The sequence below is a fragment of the Anser anser genome (genome assembly GCF_964211835.1).
Source record: "Anser anser genome assembly, chromosome: Z".
Taxonomy (NCBI): Eukaryota; Metazoa; Chordata; class Aves; order Anseriformes; family Anatidae; genus Anser; species Anser anser.
Genome location: NC_139723.1, coordinates 54583214 through 54603822, shown reverse-complemented (window position 1 = coordinate 54603822; position 20609 = coordinate 54583214).

The following is a 20609-nucleotide window of genomic DNA, read 5'->3' as shown; positions in this document are numbered from 1 at the left end:
ACTACATGTCCCTGCTTCCATTGTCTGTGCATTTCATTTTTGTGTCTCATTTTGACCAACAGGACCTTGCTCAACTATCCTGGTTGCCTGCCCTCCCTGCTCTCTTTCTTACACCTGCGGATGGAGAGTTCTTGTGCTCTAAGGAAAACATCCTTAAAGATTTGCCAGCTCTGTTCGGCTCTTTTGTCTCTGAGGACAGTGCTCTAGGGGATCTCATCCACTAGGTCTTTAAATAACTTGAAGTTCAGGGTCCTGACCCTGCTCTTAATCAGGCCCGTATTCCTCGAGATCACAAACTTAACCAGGACATGGTCACTGTAGCCCAGACTGCCTCCAGTCCTAACCTCTTTAATGAGTTCACCCACACTGGTGAGCATCAGGTCCAGCAACGCTTCTCCTCTGGTTAGTTTGTCTAATGTCTGGAGCAGGAAGTTATCCTCAACACACTCTAAGAGTCTGCTGGATTGCTTACAGCTTGCTGTGTAGCTTTTCCAGCAGCCATCTGAGTAGCTGAAGTCCCCCAGCACGATGAGAACATGTGAGCGTGCTGCTTCTTGTAGTTGAAGTAAGAAGGCCTTGGTATCAGGCTCCCCTTGATCAGGCAGCCTGTATTAGACCCTGACCACAAGGTGTCCTTTATTGGTCTGGAAATCTAACTTTTACCCACAAACTCTCAACCTGTCTGTGGCTTTCTCAATTATCTCTTTGCAATCAAGCCATTCTTTGACATAGAGGGCAACACCCCTGCCCCTCCTTCCCTGTCTGTCTCTTCTGAAAGGCTTGTAGCCCTTGTTTCCAGTATTCCAGTTATGTGATCTGTCCTACCACATTTCCATGATGGCAATCATGTCATAGTTTTGTGTTTGCACCATGGTCTCCAATTCCTCCTGCTTGTTTCTCATGCTGCATGCGCTGTTGCAAAAACATTTCAGCTGGACTATCAGTTGCATCACATTTTCAGAAGAACATTTCCTGATTGCTTTGGGACAGTTCACAAGTATTTTCCTGTTGTTTCTTAGAGTGACAGTGTTCTCAGGTTTGCTTCCTTCACACAGAGGTGCATCCCCTACCCCCACCGAATCTACTTTAAAGATAAAGATAAGTGCAGCCAGCTCACTGCCCAAAACACTCTTACCCCATCTGGTCAGGAACACCCCATTCAGTGTCAGCATGCCTGACATGTCTGGTCTCTCAAAAGTGTGTCCAAGATCATAGAACTCAAAATCTTGAGCAAGGCCTCACAGCCAATCATTTACCTGTTCCATTTTTCTCCTTTTTCTTGTGTCGCAGTCACCAAATGGGAGAAGAGGGGAGAACACTACATGCGCTTCTGATCCCTTCAACATCTTTCCAAGAGACATGTAGTCTCTTTTGATACTTTGGAGCCTCCTTGTTGCAGTATTATTTGACCCTACATGAAAAAGTAGGTAAGTGTGGTAGCATTTGGGACTTACCAGACTTGGTAGCCTCTTTGTAATGTCATAAATATGGGCCCCAGGCATGCAACAAACATCTCTGGAGAGATTAGCCAGACATCAAATGGGAGCCTCAGTGACCCTCAGAGAGGAGTCTCCAATGACTAACACCTTTTGTGCCTTTTTTTTTGTGTCAGTGGTTCTGATGCAGGTGGTAGACTGAGCCAACATTGTACAGTTACCCTTTCCAAGGTCTTTACCATTACTCACAGAATCTCCTCCCTCCAACTTTAGAGCATTGCAGAGGCACTTCAGGGGCAAGGGGGAGGTTTTTCCACCTGCTCTAAGAAGAGACAAAGGTCAAGTCTCCCCTGTTATGTGAGACTTTCAAATGTGTTCATTCAGGGCTGCAACTTTGTTTACTTTCCCCTTACCAGGACTTAAGGTGGGGCTGTTTCTATGACTGTGAGTGTATAATACCATTTGTCAGCCTCCCTCTCAGATTCCTGGATGCTGCATTACCTTGTGAGGTTCTCTTTCTACAGAGCCACCTGTCGGAGAAGTTCATCCAGCTGTGTACACTTGCACCCATGACACCCGCCTCTGCCTTCAGGGCCTACGGGGACTTCCAGAGAATGGAGTTCCCTGGAACTGAGGGTCTGGGCAGCTTTTTCTAACCCCAGGAAGTCTTTTTGTTTGTAGGCATCTGACTGGGGAGGTTGTGGCCCCTCCATCTGGGTTCCAGCCTCAGAAAAGCAGGCCTGGCACATGGACACAATTTCTTTTGCAGTAGAAGGACCTTCCTCTGTTGCTCACATTTATAGCCTTATTTGTTCAAAATCATCCAAATTCTTTATTATATATTGGGATTTGTAAACAAAAAAACATTTGAAGAGCTGCAATAGTATATCCAATTGACTATTGCTTTTCTTGATCTCTGAAGAGCCTAAGCCATTCCTCCTTTAGTAGGGTGGATGAGAAATTTTTGTTTTGTTTTCTTTTGTTTTAAGAATTTCTGCCCTATTTCTTCTTTCCTCTTTTAACTATGAATGGGTTCTCCTGAACCTTCACTTCAGGTGAGTCTGAACTCTCAGACTTGCAGTCTTTAGTTTTTATTTCCTTTGCGTATGCAGTCCATTCAGCATCACTGTCATGCTCAGCTACATTTGCAAGCATTAGCCACTTTCATGCTTGGGACTGAGCAGAATCTCTGTGCTGTGTCATACACTATTTCATGTGTACAAAGATGAAAGGGGAAAAAAAAAAAAAAGGAAAGATATTGTTCTGGTTTAACCCGGCTGGCAGCTAAACACCACACAGCCGTTCACTCACCCTCCCACCTCCCTCTCTGGGATGAGGGAGAGAAATGGGAAAGTGAAGCCTGTGAGTTGAGATAAAGACAGTTTATTAAGACATAATAATAATAATAATAACAATAATAATAATAGTGATAATGATAATAGTATTAATAATAATAATGTGTAAAAAACAAGTGATGCACAATGCAATTGCTCACCACCCGCTGACTGATGCCCAGCCTATCCCCGAGCAGCCGGCCCCCCACCCCGGCCAGCCACCCCTATATATTTTTTAGCATGACGTCAGATGGCATGGAATACCCCTTTGGCCAGTTTGGGTCAGCTGTCCTGGGTCTGTCCCCTCCCAGCTCTTGCTGCACCCCCAGCCTGCCCTCTGGCAGGACAGAGAGAGAAGCTGAAAAGTCCTTGGCTTGGTGTAAACACTGCTCTGCAACAATTAAAACATCAGCATGTTATCAGCGCTCTTCTCATCCTAATCCAAAACATAGCACCCTACCAGCTACTATGAGGAAAATTAACTCTGTCCTAACAGGAACCAGGACAGATATAAAAGAAAGAAAAATGGAAAAATGGACTTGTGTGTGATTATATACATACAGTCATAAAGGTATACGAAGATGTAAGTGTGCAACTACTCTACCACAATTGGCTCAAGTTCTGGATTTATATATATATATATATATATATATATAACTGAAGTAATTACGTTCTCAGATAGTGAGCAAAAGAGAATTTAGATGGAATTAATTTTCAATGGCGTGCATGCTGAAATACTTTTCTCTAATAAATAAAACTGGAATTTTGCCAAAGGCTATTGGAAATTATCCAAGTAAGGTTACATGCATCAAAACAAAGGAAATATTAAATCACTTATGAAGCTGTAAGGAGCTAGAAAATGATATACCAAGAAGATAGATAGATAGATAGATAGATAGATAGACAGAGAGATAGATAAATAAATAAGACAAGGGTCTGATGGTCTTTCAGTTTTATATTTTGTCCTTTTCTGTCCTGTATCTCATTTAAGCCTTTTAAAATAACAATGTAGAAAGATCATCAATGACCAAGAGGCTTTTACACTCAAACATAAGCTATCCATGTATCTCTGCCTTTCGGCTGACATTGTCAGATGGGATAAAATAGACATATGTTGATGACCCAGTAGCTCTAAAATGTAACCTCTGTTTGTGTAACACCTTTTTCCTTTTACTTAGTTACTTTTGTCTTATCCATTTTTCTTATTTAAGCCTTCTAGTCAGTATAGGATAACCTCCTATTAGGAGTGTCTGCAAGATGGTTAAAGTCTGCTGTCATGGTTTTGGCTTGGACAGAGTTAATTTTCTTCATAGAGGCTAACACAATGCTGTGTTTTGTATTTTTGATGAAAATAGTGTTGATAACACACTGATGTTTTTAGTTGTTGCACAACAATGCTTACACAGAGCCAAAGACTTTTCCACTTCTCATGCTGCCCTGCCAGAGAGGAGGCTGGGGATGCACAAAAGGATAGGAGGGGACAGAGCCAGGACAGTTGGCCCAGGCTGGCTAAAGGGACATTCCACTGATGTCATGCTCAGCAATAAAAGAAAGGGTAAAGAAGGAGAAAAGGGGGTACAGCAGGAGTAATGGCATTTGTCTTCTCAATAAACTATTACATGTGAAGAGCACTGCTTTTCTGGAAGTATTTGAACACCTGCCTGCCAATGGCAAGTAGTGAAAGAATTTCTTGTTTTGTTTTGCTTGCATATGTGGCTTTTGCTTTACCTAGTAAACTATCCTTATCTCAAAGCATGAGTTCCCACACTTTTATCTTTCTGATTTTCTACCCCATCTCACCTGAAGAGAGTGAGAGAGCAGCTGTGTGGTGCTCAGCTGCCTGCTGGGATTAAACTACAACAGCTGCTTTCACCAGTTCTGCTTACCTGCATCACGCTCAGTTATACTATCACAGTTAATGCTCTCCTGCCCTTTTCATTTTTCCAGAGTGTCAGACCAAAATCCATAAAATAATCAGTTCACCCCCTCTCTTGTGTTTCCATTTATTTCTACACATGGTCATCTGACTTAGGAAGCATAATATGTTCTGGGAAAACTGAGTTCCATCTTTAAATGTTATCCCTTATTTTCAGGTGATGTAAAGACAGAATCACAAGATTAGAAGCTAAATAAATTTAAACAGATGTTCTGTTTTGTAAAAAAAATAAACCGATAATGCAAGACAGTCATAACACAAACTGAAAGGGTTAAAAACTAAAGCAAAGTTAATGCATGAAGGTACTTTTGACTATGAAAAGTATTCACTCAGAAAAATTTACCTGGTGAATTGAAAGCCAGGACAAAGCCTTTCTTTTTACATTTAGCTTAATGAGAGGAGTAGAGATGTCATTATTGGCTGGAAATATGAGGTAAGAAATGTAGGATAATGTAATAAAAAGATAATAATCATCGATCCTCTCCTTCTGTAAGATCACAGATAACAGTCTAATTATCTAGTTATTATCAGTGTCCTGGGGACCTCACTCTGCCATGACAGAGTATATTAGATTGTGCAAGGGAAGGGAGGTAGCAAGTGTCACTGGCAAGTGATAGGGAAGCAAGCCTCTGTGGAAGTACAGAATCTCCTGCCAGATCGGTTTTCAGGAAGATCCTTAGCTTCACTCTTCATACACTTGCAAAGTTCCCCCTTTTCACCCCTTGTTAAGGCAAAATAAAGAAAGAAATATATCAGATTATCCCTCTTCCTTTGAAAACCCTCCATTGTAAAGTAAAAAAAAAATAGATACAAATAATAAGATTTGGTAAAAGAAAAGATATTCATCATATCTTACGTTTGCCCTGTAATTTGTTGTGTGCTCTGTATAAACAAAACAAAACAAACAAAATAACATAAGCTTTGTAAGTAAAAATCCCAGCAAAATATGGGGGAAAAAGTACCCACTTATTGGTCTGCATTTACAGAATAACTGAAAGGCAATCTGGCATTGATTCCAAATAAACATCAGGGAAGATTTTTTCTACTGCTCTGTGAGTCAGTAGAGAGTTTTGCTTGTGCATAATTATTCCATGGCTATTGTGATTTAACCCGGCCGGCAGGTAAACACCACACAGCCGTTCGCTCACCCTCCCACCTCCCTCTCTGGGATGGAGGAGAGAAACGGGAAAGTGAAGCCTGTGAGTTGAGATAAAGACAGTTTATTAAGACATAATAATAATAATAATAATAACAACAACAACAACAATAATAATAATAATAATAATAATAATAATAATGCGTACGAAAGAAGTGATGCACAATGCAATTGCTCACCACCTGCTGACCGATGCCCAGCCTATCCCCGAGCAGCCGGCCCCCCACCCCGGCCAGCCACCCCTATATATTTTTTAGCATGACGTCAGATGGCATGGAATACCCCTTTGGCCAGTTTGGGTCAGCTGTCCTGGGTCTGTCCCCTCCCAGCTCTTGCTGCACCCCCAGCCTGCCCTCTGGCAGGACAGAGCGAGAAGCTGAAAAGTCCTTGGCTTGGTGTAAGCACTGCTCTGCAACAATTAAAACATCAGCATGTTATCAGCGCTCTTCTCATCCTAATCCAAAACATAGCACCCTACCAGCTACTATGAGGAAAATTAACTCTGTCCTAACTGAAACCAGGACAGATTTGGTAAAAGAAAAGATATTCATTGTATCTTACATTTGCCTGTAATTTGTTGTGTGTTCTGTGTAAACAAAAAAAAAAAAAAAAAAAAAAATAACATAAGCTTTGTAAGTAAAAATCCCAGCAAAATATGGGAAAAAAGTACCCACTTATTGGTCTGCATTTACAGAATAACTGAAAGGCAATCTGGCATTGATTCCAAATAAACATTGGGGAAGATTTTTTCTGACTGCTCTGTGAGTCAGTAGAGAGTTTCGCTTGTGGATACTTGTTCCATGGCTGTTGGCTATCCATCACTTTTACTTCCTCAGTTCCGAGGTATGTGGCAGAGGTCACAAGGCAAGTGAAATTGAATTGACTTCTGGATTACAGAAAGCAGGGTAGAGGTGGAGTATTTAGCATAATTAGTCTCACTGTGACAACAATGATAATAAAAAATTATTATAATAATAATGACAAAAGTTTGATTTTTATATTAAATGAAACACAAATTAAGTGTCTGTAGCAATGTTATAAAGAAACTTAGTATGAAAAATAAATGAAAAAAAATGTTACAGACAGGAAGCTAGAAAATTATGTTCTTTCTTGTCAGTGACATTCCATTCATACTCTTTCTTCTGAGAAATAGGTTCAGCTCAGTCAGCATGGGTTCATGAAAGGCAAGTACTGCCTGACCTACCTCATCTCCTTCTATGATCGGGTAACCCACTTGGTGGATAAGAGTAAGGCTGTTCACACAGTCTACCTAGATTTCAACAACGCCTTTGAAGCAGTTTCCCACAATATTTTCAAGAAGAGCTGGCAGCCCATAACTTGGACAGGTATACTCTTTGCTGGGTTAAAAACTGGCTGGATGGCTGGGCCCAGAGACAGGTGGTGAATGGAGTGAAATCCAGCTGGCGACCGGTCATCAGTGGTGTTCGCCAGGGGTCGGTGTTGTGGCCCATCCTCTTTAATATTTTTATTGATGATTTGGATGAGGAAAATGAGTGCACTCTCAGCAAGTTTGCAGACAACACCAAGTAGGGGGGAAGTGTTGATCTGCTGGAGGATAGAAAGGCCCTGCAGAGGGACCTGGACAGGTTGGATCGCTGGGCAGAGTCTGTGGGATGAAGTTCAACATCACTAAGTGCCAGATTCTGCACTTTGGTCACAACAGCCCCATGCAGTGCTACAGGCTTGGGGCAGAGTAGCCCGAAAGCTGTGCAGAGGAAAAGGATCTGGGAGTGGTGGTCAATGCTCACCTGAAAATGAGACAGCAGTGTGCCAAGGTGTCCAAGAAGGCCAAGGGCATCCTGGCTCGTGTTAGGAATAGTGTAGCCACCAGGACTAGGGAGGCGATTTTCCCCTTGTATTCTGCTCTGGTGAGGCTGCACCTCAAATAGTGCTAGTGTCCTTCAACTAGAAGGACATCGAGGTGCTGGAACGTGTCCAGAGAAGGGCTACAAAGCTGGTGAAGGGTCTGGAAAACAAGTCTCCTGAGGAGCAGCTGACGGAACTGTGGTTGTATAGTCTGGAGAAGAGGAGGCTCGGGGAGACCTTATTGCTTTCTACAACTTCCTGAAAGGAAATTGTGGGGAGCTGGGGGTCGGCCTCTTCTCACAGATAAGTAGCGATAGGACTAGAGGGAATAGCCTCAAGTTGTGCCAGGGGAGGTTCAGGTTGGAAATTAGGAGAAATTCCTTCTTAGAAAGAGTGGTTAGATGTTGGAATGGGTTCCCAGAGAGGTCGTGGAGTCATGGTCCTTGGGGGTGTTTAAGGAAAGGTTGGACTGAATGCTTAGGGACATAGATTAGTGGGTACTGTTGGTGGTACGGGGACGGTTGGACTAGGTCTTTGAGTTTTTTTCCAATCTTAGTTATTAATGATGATGATATATTATTTTTTTCTGTTTTAAGAAATATCGATGATAGTGGGAGAAGATAATCTCTGACCCAGAAAATTAAATCTTTTCTGTTAGAAATCACCATATTGTTGAAAAATTAGGAAGTATTTGAGAGAACTTATTACAGTATTCTTAGTGACATACTAAAAAGCAGTGCTTTTGTTGAGATGATAACATTTAAATATTTTCTATTTTGGGAAAGTACTTCAGTATTCACTTTTCAGTATTATAATCGGTTTCTAATACCTACCAAAACTTTTCAGATGAATGAAATGTAAGTGTGGTACCATAAGTGCAAAGATATGTAGCCTATTAGTAATAATAATAAAAATAAAAAACAGAAATCTAGGGCCCAAAACTTGAAATGTAAGTTAATTCTTTACAAAGAAGATAAAAAGATAATGAGGGTTTACTAGGTAAAACAAAAGCTGCACACACAACCCAAGCAAACAAGAAGTTCATTTGCTACTACCCATCGGCAGGCAGGTGTAGACACTTCCAGGAAGGTAGAGCTCATCGTGTGTAACGGTTTCCTGGGGAGACAAAAGCCACTGCTCATAACAGACATAGCTGTTATCAGAATGGTCCCAGGCACAGCAAAGCAAGATGACAAGGAGTAAAACCAACAACAGAAGCAAAAACAGCCTCTAACAAGCACTGGACTCTAATGTACAATAAGGCAAGCAAGCCCTATGGCAAGCACAGAAGCCTGCTAATTAGCAACTAAACAGCTATAACATTTGGTCTAGCACACTCCACACCCCAATCAAATCTGTCATCATCTGAAACCCTCTGGGCCCTATGCTGGGTACCAAAAAGGACTGTTGTAGTTTAACATCAGCAGGCATCTAAGTGCTACACAGACACTTGCTCATTCTCCCCAGGTGGGATGGTGGAGACAATCAGAAAGGCACACAATGGGAAAAGGCACACAACTGGGAAAAAAAATGCTATCACTCCTGATGCAACCCCTTTCTCCTTTACCCCTTCTTTTATTGCTGAACATACATCAATGGAATATCCCTTTGGCCATCCTGGGCCAGCTGTCCCGGCTGTGTCCTCTCCCAGGTTCTTGTGCACACCTGTGCTCCCTTCCCTTCCCTTCCCTTCCCTTCCCTTCCCTTCCCTTCCCTTCCCTTCCCTTCCCTTCCCTTCCCTTCCCTTCCCTTCCCTTCCCTTCCCTTCCCTTCCCTTCCCTTCCCTTCCCTTCCCTTCCCTTCCCTTCCCTTCCCTTCCCTTCCCTTCCCTTCCCTTCCCTTCCCTTCCCTTCCCTTCCCTTCCCTTCCCTTCCCTTCCCTTCCCTTCCCTTCCCTTCCCTTCCCTTCCCTTCCCTTCCCTTCCCTTCCCTTCCCTTCCCTTCCCTTCCCTTCCCTTCCCTTCCCTTCCCTTCCCTTCCCTTCCCTTCCCTTCCCTTCCCTTCCCTTCCCTTCCCTTCCCTTCTCTCAGAATAATATCATTACATTTAAATATTTTTAATCAGAGTTAGAAAATAGGAAGTTTTTGTGGCATATAAACTGCTATGACCCTGAAAATTGCACCATAGCACAACAGTTGTCACGACAATCTCTCAATGTGCAACAGGATATTGACAAGCATTTATTCAACTGCCGTGTGCTTATTTTTCTCAATAAAATTACTATTTTTTTAAGGATAGTCTACTATCTTGTAAAATTTTAAAAATGGTGGTTTCTATGACTAATTGTGTGGATGTCATTGTGTTTTTCCACCTGTTTTTTCTGCATTTACTTTTCCTTGAAGATACATATATATACATAGAATCATAGAATGTCTTGGGTTGGAAGGGACCTAAAAGATCATCTAGTTCCAACTCCCCTACCATAGGCAGGGATGCCACCCATTAGATCAGGTTTGCCAGGACCCCATCCAGCCTGGCATGGAATACCTCCAGGGATGGGGCATCCACAACCTTTCTGGGAAAACTCTTCCAGTGCCTCACCACCCTCCGAGTAAAGAATTTCTTCCGACATCTAATCTAAATCTCCCCTCTTTCAGTTTAAAACCATTCCACCTTGTCCTATCATTATCTATCCAAGTAAAAAGTGCCTCTCCATCTTTTTTATAAGAACCTTTTAAGTATTGAAAAGCCACAATGAGGTCTCCACGGAGCCTTCTCTCATCCAGGCTGAACATCCCCAGCTCTCTCAGCCTTTCTTCATAGGAGAGGTGCTCCATCCCTCTGGTCATATTTGTGGTCCTCCTCTGGACCCATTCTAACTGGTACACATCTTTCTTGTGCTCGGGGCCCCAGACCTGGATGCAGTATTCCAAGTGGGGTCTCACAAGGGCAGAGTAGAGGGGAACAATCACCTCCCTCAACCTGCTGGCCACTCCGTTGATGCAGCCCAGGATACAGTTGGCCTTCTGGGCTGCAAACATGCACTGCTGGCTCATGTCAAGCTTCTCATCCACCAGAACCCCCAAATCCCTCTCTGGAGGGCTACTCTTAATGAGTTATTCTCCCAGTCTGTACTCATGCCTAGGATTGCTCCGACGCAGGTGCAACACCTTGCACTTGGACTTACTGAACCTCATTCTGTTCATGTGGGTCCACTTCTCCAGACTGTCCAGCTCCCTCCGTATGGCATCCCTTCCATCTGGTGTATCAACTGCACCACTCAGCTTGGTATCATCTGCAAACTTGCTGAGGGTGCACTCAGTCCCATCATCTATGTCATTGATGAAGATACTGAAAATCACTGGTCCCAAGACAGACTCCCGAGGGACACCGTTTGTCACCGGCTTCCATCTGGACATGGAGCCATTGACCACTATTCTCTGGGTAGGTCCACCAAGCCAATTCTTTATCCATCGAATTGTCCACCCTTCAAATCCATCTATCTCCAATTTGAAGACCAGGATGTCATGTGGGACCATGTCAAAAACCTTACAGAAGACAAGGTAGAGGACATTGAACAGTCTTCACTTGTCAACTGATGCAATCACTCCATCATAGAAGGCCACCATATTGGTCAGGAATGTTTTGTTCTTGGTGAAGCCATGCTGGCTGTCTCAGATCTCCTCCTGGTCTTACGTGTGCCTTAGCATTGTCTCCAGGAGGATCTGTTCCATGATCTTACCAGGCACAGAGTGACGCTCACCGGTATGCAGTTCTCTGGGTCTTCCTTTCTACCCTTTTTAAAAACGGGAGTGATATTTCTGTTTTTTCCAGTCACCAGGGACTTTGCCTGACTGCCAGGACTTTTCAAATGTGACGGAGAGGGTCTTGGCAGCTACATCAGCCAGTTCCTTAGATTCACTCTCCTTAGTCTTTCTTTTCTGCCCAATGTACCTGCAGTACATTGTACCGTTCTTATTTTTTGCATCCCTCACCAACTTTAGCTTTGTCAGTGTCTTGGCTTACCTGATCCCATCCCTGCATGTTGGGACAACATTTCTGTACTCTTCCCAGGGAACACAGCCCTGCTTCCACTGCTTGTGAAGTTCATTCTTTTTTCTAAGTTTGACCAGGAGGTCATTGCCCAGCCATACCAGTTTTCTGCCTTCCCTTCTTGATTTATTGCACGTGGGGATGGAGAGCTCTTGCTCTCTAAGAAAAATATCCTTGAAGAATGGCCAGATCTGATCAGATCCTCTGTCCCTAAGGACAGTGTCCCATGGGATCTCATCCACTAATTTTTTCAGCAACTGGAAGTTTGCTCTTCCAAAGTTGAGGGTCCTGACTTTGCTCTTTGCCAGGCCCACATCCCTTGAGATCACAAAGACAACCAGGGTATGGTCACTGCAACCCAGGCTTCCTCCAATCTTAACCTCTTTAATGAGGTCGTCCACATAATGAGCCAGGTCCAGAAACGCTTCTCCTCTGGTTGGTTTGTCTAATACTTGGACGAGGAAGTTGTCCTCAATGGACTCCAGGAGTTTCATGGATTGTTTACTGCTGCCATGTAGCTTTCCCAGCAGACATCCAGGTGGTTGAAAACCCCCAGCAGGATGAGAGCCCGTGAGCGCTATGCTTCTTGTATTTGGAGTAAGAAGACTTCATCAAAAGGTTCCCTTTGACTGGGCAGCCTGTAGTAAACACAAAACACAAGGTGGCCTTTATGGGTCGGGTGCTTAATTTTTACCTACAGTCTCTCAGCCTGCTCGTGGCTGTTTCTCTATGGTAACTCTTCACAATCTGTCCGCTTCTTAACACAGATGGAAACACCCCCACCCTTCCATCCCTGCCTGTCTCTCCTGTGTAAAGTTTGTAGCCCTCCATTCCAGTGTTCCAAATGTGTAATTCATCCCACCATGTCTCATGATAGCATGATAGAAATTAGAACATAGTTTTCTAATTGCACCATAGCTCCCAAATCCTGCAAACCCATGCTGCATGCATTGGTGTAGAGGTACTTCAGCTGAGCTATTGGTCACATTACCTTTTCAGAGGAGTCATTCCCAATTCCTATGGGACAATTCACTGTTGTCTCCCCATTGTTTTCTACAGTATTGACATCCAATGGTTCTTTTGCGTCTCTTACAGGTACATCCCCTTTCCATACCAAGTCTAGTTTAAAGCCTTACTAATGAGTCCAGTCAGCTTGCTGCCTAGGATGTTCTTACCCTACTTAGTCAGGTGTGCCCCATCTGGTGTCAGAATTCCTGGTCTCTCAGAAAAACGCGCAAGATCATAGAACCCAAAATCCTGAGCATGCCACCAGCCGTGCAGCCAATCATTCACCTGATTTGTACTTTGCCTCCTCGTTGGGTCCCAGTCTCCAGCTGGGAGGATTCAGGAGAACACTACTTGCACTCCTAATCCCTTCAACATCTTTCCAAGGGACATAAAGTCCCTTTTGATGTTTCGTAGTTTCCTTGTTGTGACCTCATTTGTCCCTACATGAAAGAGTAGGAATGGATGGTAGTCATGTGGTTTAACCAAGCTTGGTAGCCTCTTGGTGATGTTGGGAATGCAGGGCCCAGGCAGTCAGCAAACAACTCAAGAGAGATTGTCTGGGCAGCAGATGGGTGCTTCAGTGCCTCTCAGAGAGGAACCTCCAATTACCAACACACTTCATGCTTTTTTTGTGGCACTGTTTCCTATATGCATGGTTTGCTGGTCCACATTTATACTGTTGCCTTTTCCCGGTGCTTGATCATTACCATTGTTGTTTTTATTATCCTCTCCTTTTTAGAGACCCAGAACATCATATCTATTTTGTAGGGGCGCTTAGGGGGCAAGGGGGAGATTCCTCCTTCTGCTCTGAGCAGAGACAATGGTCCAGCTTCCCTTGTCTTGCAAGTCCATCAGTTGTACCAGTTCAGGATCAGAGGCTCCCTTACCAGTCCCTTGTGAGAAATTGAGGCAGGGCTGTTTCTCACCCTGGGCCAGCTCTTGATACCACGCATCAATCTCTCACTTGGATTTCCAAATGCTTCACAGCCTGTTGAGTTCCTCTGACAAGACAACAACTTATTCAAAAAGCTCATCCAGCTGGGCACATTTGCACCCACGACTCCCAATTCTGCCTTTGGGCCCTAGGGGGAATTTCAGATTCTGGAGTTCCCCACATCTGGGAGTCTGGGAAGCTCTTTCTGTCCTCAGGGGCTCTGTCTGCATATGGTCATCTTCCATGGGGGGTTGTGGCCCCTCCGTCTGGATTTTGGTCTCAGCCCAGCAGGTGTGGTTGGTGGACACCATTTTTGCTTCAGTATCAACCTGCTTCTGGGCACTACAACAAAGAGTGGACGCTTCCCGCCCTTCTACATGCCCTGCCCATGTGAACTGCTGTGCCACGGCGTGGCTGATGCACCACACACTGTTTCCCTACCCTGGTTGCTCGCGCTCCCTGGGGGCTGCCTTTGTATGTGAGGAGGGAGAACGGCCACTGCTTCCAGCTCTGCCCAAACCTTGTCAGCCACTCTCACGAGGGCTGCTGGCTGTCCCGAGTTGCCTCGATGCAGGAAGACCCTCGCACGTCACGATCCCTTGCTCTGCTGCAGAACACATTTTCCCCAGAGCCAATCACCTCAGTAATTAGAGATAATATATCTTCCATGTCTAGGGGAGGTTCAAGCTAGATATTAGGCTCTATCACAAGAGTGATCAAATACTGCAATAGGCTTCCTAGTGAGGTTGTTATTGCCCCACATCTGTCAGTGGCAGAGGCATTTGAATAATGCCCTTAGATATATTCTTTAACTTTTGGTTAGCCCTGAAGTGGTGAGGCAGTTAGACTGGATGATCTTTGTAGGTCTCTTCCAATTTGTGCATGAATCCCTTCAGATATTTTTCTGAAGTCTTTCAGTAAAATAAATGTCTCATGATTTCATAAGAACTATCAGCTCCATGCTGTTCCCTTCAGGTCCTACTGATGGTCACTGAGTAAAATACTGTGGAGTCCATGAAGAATTTACAGATATTCTTGAACTATGGGCACAAGTTCTGGACTGTTCATTCTCAATTAGACTAGATGCAGCAATCTCAGAAAAATACATATCCTTTCACATGAGAGTTTTAAATCTTCCTGTGACTGTCATCTTCTCCCCACTTTATCCCTCATATCCAAGACTTCACCAATTCATGGTAATTCTAATTTTTCTCCACCTTGTCTTTTTTTTTTTTTTGCGATTTTTTTTTTTTGTTACTGCAAACAAATTTGGAGAAAAAAAAAAAGAAAAAGAAAAAAAAGAAAAAAAAATGTGTTAAGGATCTGAAGTACTGAAATCATCCTCTTCTTTCCCTTAACTTTTCCTTCCTTGATTGTCTAAAACACCACTATTACAACACTTCTTCTACTTCTTTAGTTCTGTAAAGTGAACTTTAAGTCAATCCTGTTAGTTGTTATGTTTTTGTCACATTACTTTCTCTGCAAAATGTAAGATTTTTTTCTAGTTTTTCTTATTTCTATAATGTTCCTACTTATATGTTTGCTCTTGAATAAACCTACTTCTCTATCCACCATATTCTACTCACTTTCTATGTTTTGCTTTTGCTATCGTCACATGTTGTTGCAACAAAGGAAGCAACAGAATTTGGAAAGAATAATTCAAATCAATAAGAGAAAAGAGGAATTCAGAAATGACCTTTAGGTTGCAAACTTAATGACTCGGGTTCACTTCCCCTTCTCTCAACAGATGTATCCTTTAAAATGACATAGTTTAGCACAAAATATGATTTTTTTTTTCCTGTGTGTGTGTTTGTTTAACACAATAACAAGAGATATCAGAGAAAAAGGGATTATGAATAATAAATGATGATGACAACAAAGTGACAAAGAATCTTCTCTGGGTTATTCCTGTCTACAAACTTTTGTTTATATTAGTTCATATCTTACTTGTCTTGCATTGAAAATTTAGCTGAACAGTAGCTAGTTATGACTGTGGTCTTAATGTTAGAGTCAGATCTACTACTTTCTTCTCAAAATTTACATTCTATGTCCTGATACTCCTTGAATCTCTTCTAAAAAAAATAATTTCCCTTTAAATTTTGCTGATGCTTCCTCAGATTGGTTTAATAGAGATGGATCTGTACCTACAGAAAACACATGTAATTATATGTTTTCCATTTGATGATGGATGGTATGCATAAGGTAAAGAAATTGGAAAAGGAGGCAGTAGGCAATGCAAGGCAAAAAATCAAACTAAATATAACTTCAAGGCTCTAAGCTGACTTGTTCAATCAAACACAAAAGTGAAAGTAGACATTTATATTTTGTCCTAGTCATGCAGATTAGAATTAAAAGGTTGGAAATTAAATGCATCACATTAAATTAAAACATAAAAGTTAACTTCATTCTGATATATTAAAAAACAATTACAGTTTTCCCAAGACTGATTATTAAAACTCCTTGAGATGTATAAACAGTTCAAGGGAAACACTAGTTCGTGTGAAATCATGTGAGTCATTTATTTTACTGAAAGATTTCAGAAAAATACCTGGAGGGATCCATACATAGATGCTGACTGGAGGATAAAAGTAAAAATTGAGAAAACAAGGACAATCTATCAGATGCTCATTAGCTCAAAGTTCCTTTTTGTTCAAGATGCAGCTAAGGTGACCTTTTCACAGGAACCAGAGAAGAAACAGCTGGCATGAACACTATTTATTCTGTAGTCACTTTCAAATATAGTTTACAGACACTTCACAAATAGTTATTATAAAACCTTCTCATTTAATTGATTGTATTATGAAAAATGAGTAGAACCCCACTGACTGCAGGAAGAAAATTATTCAAATTGCCTTTGTTATTATTTATAAGCTAACACAGTGCAAAAGCATTAAGTTGTTAAATTGTATTCTAATATAAATTAAACAAGGAGGACCTAAATTATGAAATTATGTTATAATTACAATTGAAAACGGGGAACTCACATAATTAGAAAGCCACAGGTTTTTTGTTGTTGTTGCTGTTTTTTGTTTTGTTTTGTTTTGCCTTTTTTTTGTTCTGTTTTGTTTGTTTGTTTCCCATTTATGTACCTCAGTGGTGCCAAGACTGATTAAACAATGAACACTGTAGTTGGAAAAAATATTTATTTATTTATTTATCTTTATTTATTTATAAGCTCAAGATTGAATTTTGCCTGGGGCTACGTGTTCCTACATGTCCAAACACAGATCTTATGGAAAGATGTATAAACTTATGTAAAGGTTTAGTCTACAAGTTAGATGAGTCAGTATTTCAGGGAAGTGAAATAATTTGCAGTGTTGGAGTAAGCTAACCCAATGAAAGTAACAAAGAAAGATGACAGAAGCATTACACCTAGGTTTCTCAGAACAACTTCAAAAATCTCAAGCTCTAGGGAAGCTCTTGCTTACTCATGGGCTGATCTAGAGCTACAGAATAGTCCAGACCAAAGAACAAAGAAGATCAGATGTTTAAGTGAATCTAGAGAAAGTGAGACAGTATGTTTTTCTGAGGAATACCTTTTGCTTATAACATTAATATAACTTTTTTAACTAGAACGCTGGCCATTAAAAATGGAAGTCATAATTAAGAAGCATCATCATGGTGTACAAAACTGATAGAGTTTGTTCCATGGAAGACAGAACACAAAAATTTGGAAAATTTAAGAAAGGGGGGTGGGGGTGGGATGGGGGTGGGGGGAGGAGGGTGTTAACTATCTGATAACAGACATGGAGTAAAGGTCACAGATACATATGAAACAGAATCTATTTACTTTTCCTTGTGCAACATAAATTGGAAGATGTTACATTCCATTAACATAATACATAATACAAAGTTTGATTCTCATTATGATATTATGATTCTCATAATATGATTAGTAGTAACAATATAATGAAAACAATGGCTTTTTTTTACTTCCCCCCCCCCCCCCCCAGGTAGCACCAGAATGTTCCTTTTCTCAGTGATGCCAAACCATGGATTTACATATAATGGGTTATATGCAAGTATATTTTTGTTAAGTGTAAATATTTTAGTTAAATGCAAGTATATTTTTGTGTTTAGCGGTTTCTTGAACTGCATTATTAGAAGGTAGACATTATAAATAATCTAAGAAATAGAGAAATGAGTGTTTTGCATGGAAAGTAAAAATCTTACGTCACTTAACAAAGATCAGACCCTGATGAAAATCTTTATATGCATCGCAGTGAGATGTCTGCAGTTATTTGGAATCTTAAAGTAAAGAACAACAGAAAATTATTTGTTTCTCAGTAGGGTGTAACATTTTTTTAATTGACTTTTGAACCTCTGTGTCTGGATTGTCATTGTTATCTGTATCAGTTTATTTTTAAGAAGTACTAAAATCTTTGCAATTTACTGTAATGTATCCCTTATGCCTCTAGTTTATGAATTCGCATGCATCAGAAAAAAATCATTTATTATGAGTTAGAAAAACCCTCCTTATTTTCTTATTGCTAGAAGAATGCAGATGAGGAAAAAACAGCACCAGATATAAGTTAGATAGATATTGTGTATTACTCATTAAAAAAAAAATAAAAAATAGTAAGGTTACCATTACAACCACAGCATTTTTTAATCAGATAATGATCGGATTAATGTAATGACTGCATAATAAAGTCATGAGTACGTTATTGTGGTGTTATGTATTTATTTATTTAAATGAAAGGTAAATACTCATGATATGAGTAATGATGATGAGTATGATATAGTAAAATACTCATGATACCCTCAAAATCTCTACCTCTCTCTAAAACTATTTCATAATTAGCAAGTTCAATTGATTTTTTTATTATTTTTTTTATACTCCAGATGATTTAAGTTGCTACTACACTGTAGAGTAGGAACATGCTTTTCCTACTGTAAGACAATAAATCTTCATATTTTTCTATATATATTTATAATTATGATATATATATTGCTATATATATTGTTATAAATATTTATAATATCCAGTGATTCTGAGCTGAGACAATGTATTTCTTTCCTAAGGAATCTGAACTTCTGCTGTATTTAATCATTATTTTCTGAAAATCAGAATATCTTTAACCAGAACAAGAAAAAACAGCTACATAGCACTCTATTGTAGCAGCTTAAAAAAAAAAAAAAAAAAAGTTCTATTGAAACCATAACAGTCTTTATGGTATGAAACATTGGTTAATATGTAAAAGCAGGGTCTGCCTCCTTTAGATAGAATGTAGAATTAAATAGCCTTAGGTTTTGTGTTGTTTTTTAGTTTTCTTTTTCTGTCTTTTACAATTCTCACTCACAACTATCTTTAGAGAAAAACAAGCTCATTTGCAGATGTCAGAATTCAGGAGAACTCTGTTCTGTACTATTTTCACATCTATGTAAGTTAAAAAGGTGAAATTTAAAGTGCTGAACATAAAGCCATATAATTCAAAACTGAGTGGTCTTTAGAACAAGAAAGGATCTTTTGATAACTGTCACAGAATGGCAGTTCAGAAGTGTGACTCTCACTTTCTAGTCACATGGTGCTATCTTCCCATGTTTTATGTGACACTTTCATTATAGAAAAAGAAAATAATGACTTTTAAAACTAATTCTATTTGCAAGGAATACAAATTAGTTGGTCCCTTCCAATAGCAATATATAACTGATCTACCCTTTAGAATTCTTCATCTTTGAAATGTTTGGCTGAAAAACTAAGTTACAAAACAGCAGCACACATGCTCAGGCTGTGCTCTTGCAGTAATAAACATATTTTACAGGGTCAGTTTTCCTAAGATCACGATCATGTCTGTTTCAAATTTATGTCAATATACAAGTGGAGAAGTGTTCTGTTTTACTGTCTCTTTGACTTTTGCTCACTGTTTCTAGTATTTGTAGGCCACCTGCAACTTGAAACTGAAGTCTCCTGTGAACCATTCCATTGAGACTGTGAACTGGAATAGCAAAAAGGCACTTATATGCTTCTTTGAAAGGACATTGTAGAATAAAAGCCTATGGAAATATTGGAGCAAAATAGGCACAAAAACACATACTAGAATTGTGCAGATCCATGTGGAGGAAATAAATATCTTTTTATGGCTAAGAATATTTAATTCTTTTAGACATGCAGGCACTCACTCTTCAGAGGAATTCAAAGTGATTTACCGTTCTTCATAATTACCCAGATTTTTTTCATTATAAATTTTCGTTTGGAAAGGTAAATATATTTGCACATGTAGATTTTTATGTGCAGAAAGTTAAAAAGTACTAATATTAAAATACATGTAATAAAAATTATTCAGTAGCAATGAAAATGTTTCTTGTTTTCAAGATACTTTTGAATATTTACAATTAAGATCTAGTAATATTTCTTTAAATAAATAATTAAAATAATTTGTTGCTAAAGAGGTTGTTAATGAGGACTGAAAGAAACAAGACTGTTACCCACAAGCATTGAGTGGTAATACACACAACACTGCCCCTTTGGATAGTTTCTGTCTATTTCCTTCCTGCTTTTGTTGCCATGTAATGTAACAGTCTTCGTTTCTGAAGAAGTATAGCAATAGCCAAAACAGTGACTGTAGCAGCTCCTGGGCTTTAAGTCAATCCATCCTTGGCTAGGTTACTCTGTCCCACTCCTACCTGAGCTTCCTTCCTGCTATTTCTTTGGAGAGTACTGACTGAGTAGTCATTACACATTATCTCTCTTCTGGACTAGTTCAACTTTTACTTTATCAATATTTTGCAATTAATATGATATCATTTAAATCTTTTTCCATCTTAAATAGAATAGGCCCTTCAGACATTTTATAAGTGCTTAGACTGAGCTCTTGATGAATACCTCAAGAGGGTGACTTAGTATTTTTATAATTATTTTGTGTGTGTGTGTGTGTGTGCGCATGTGTGGAATTCCATGTATAAATACAATAAAATTAAAAGCAGAAGAGAAAAATAAAAATAAATAAAATAAAATAAATAAAATAAAATAAAATAAAATAAAA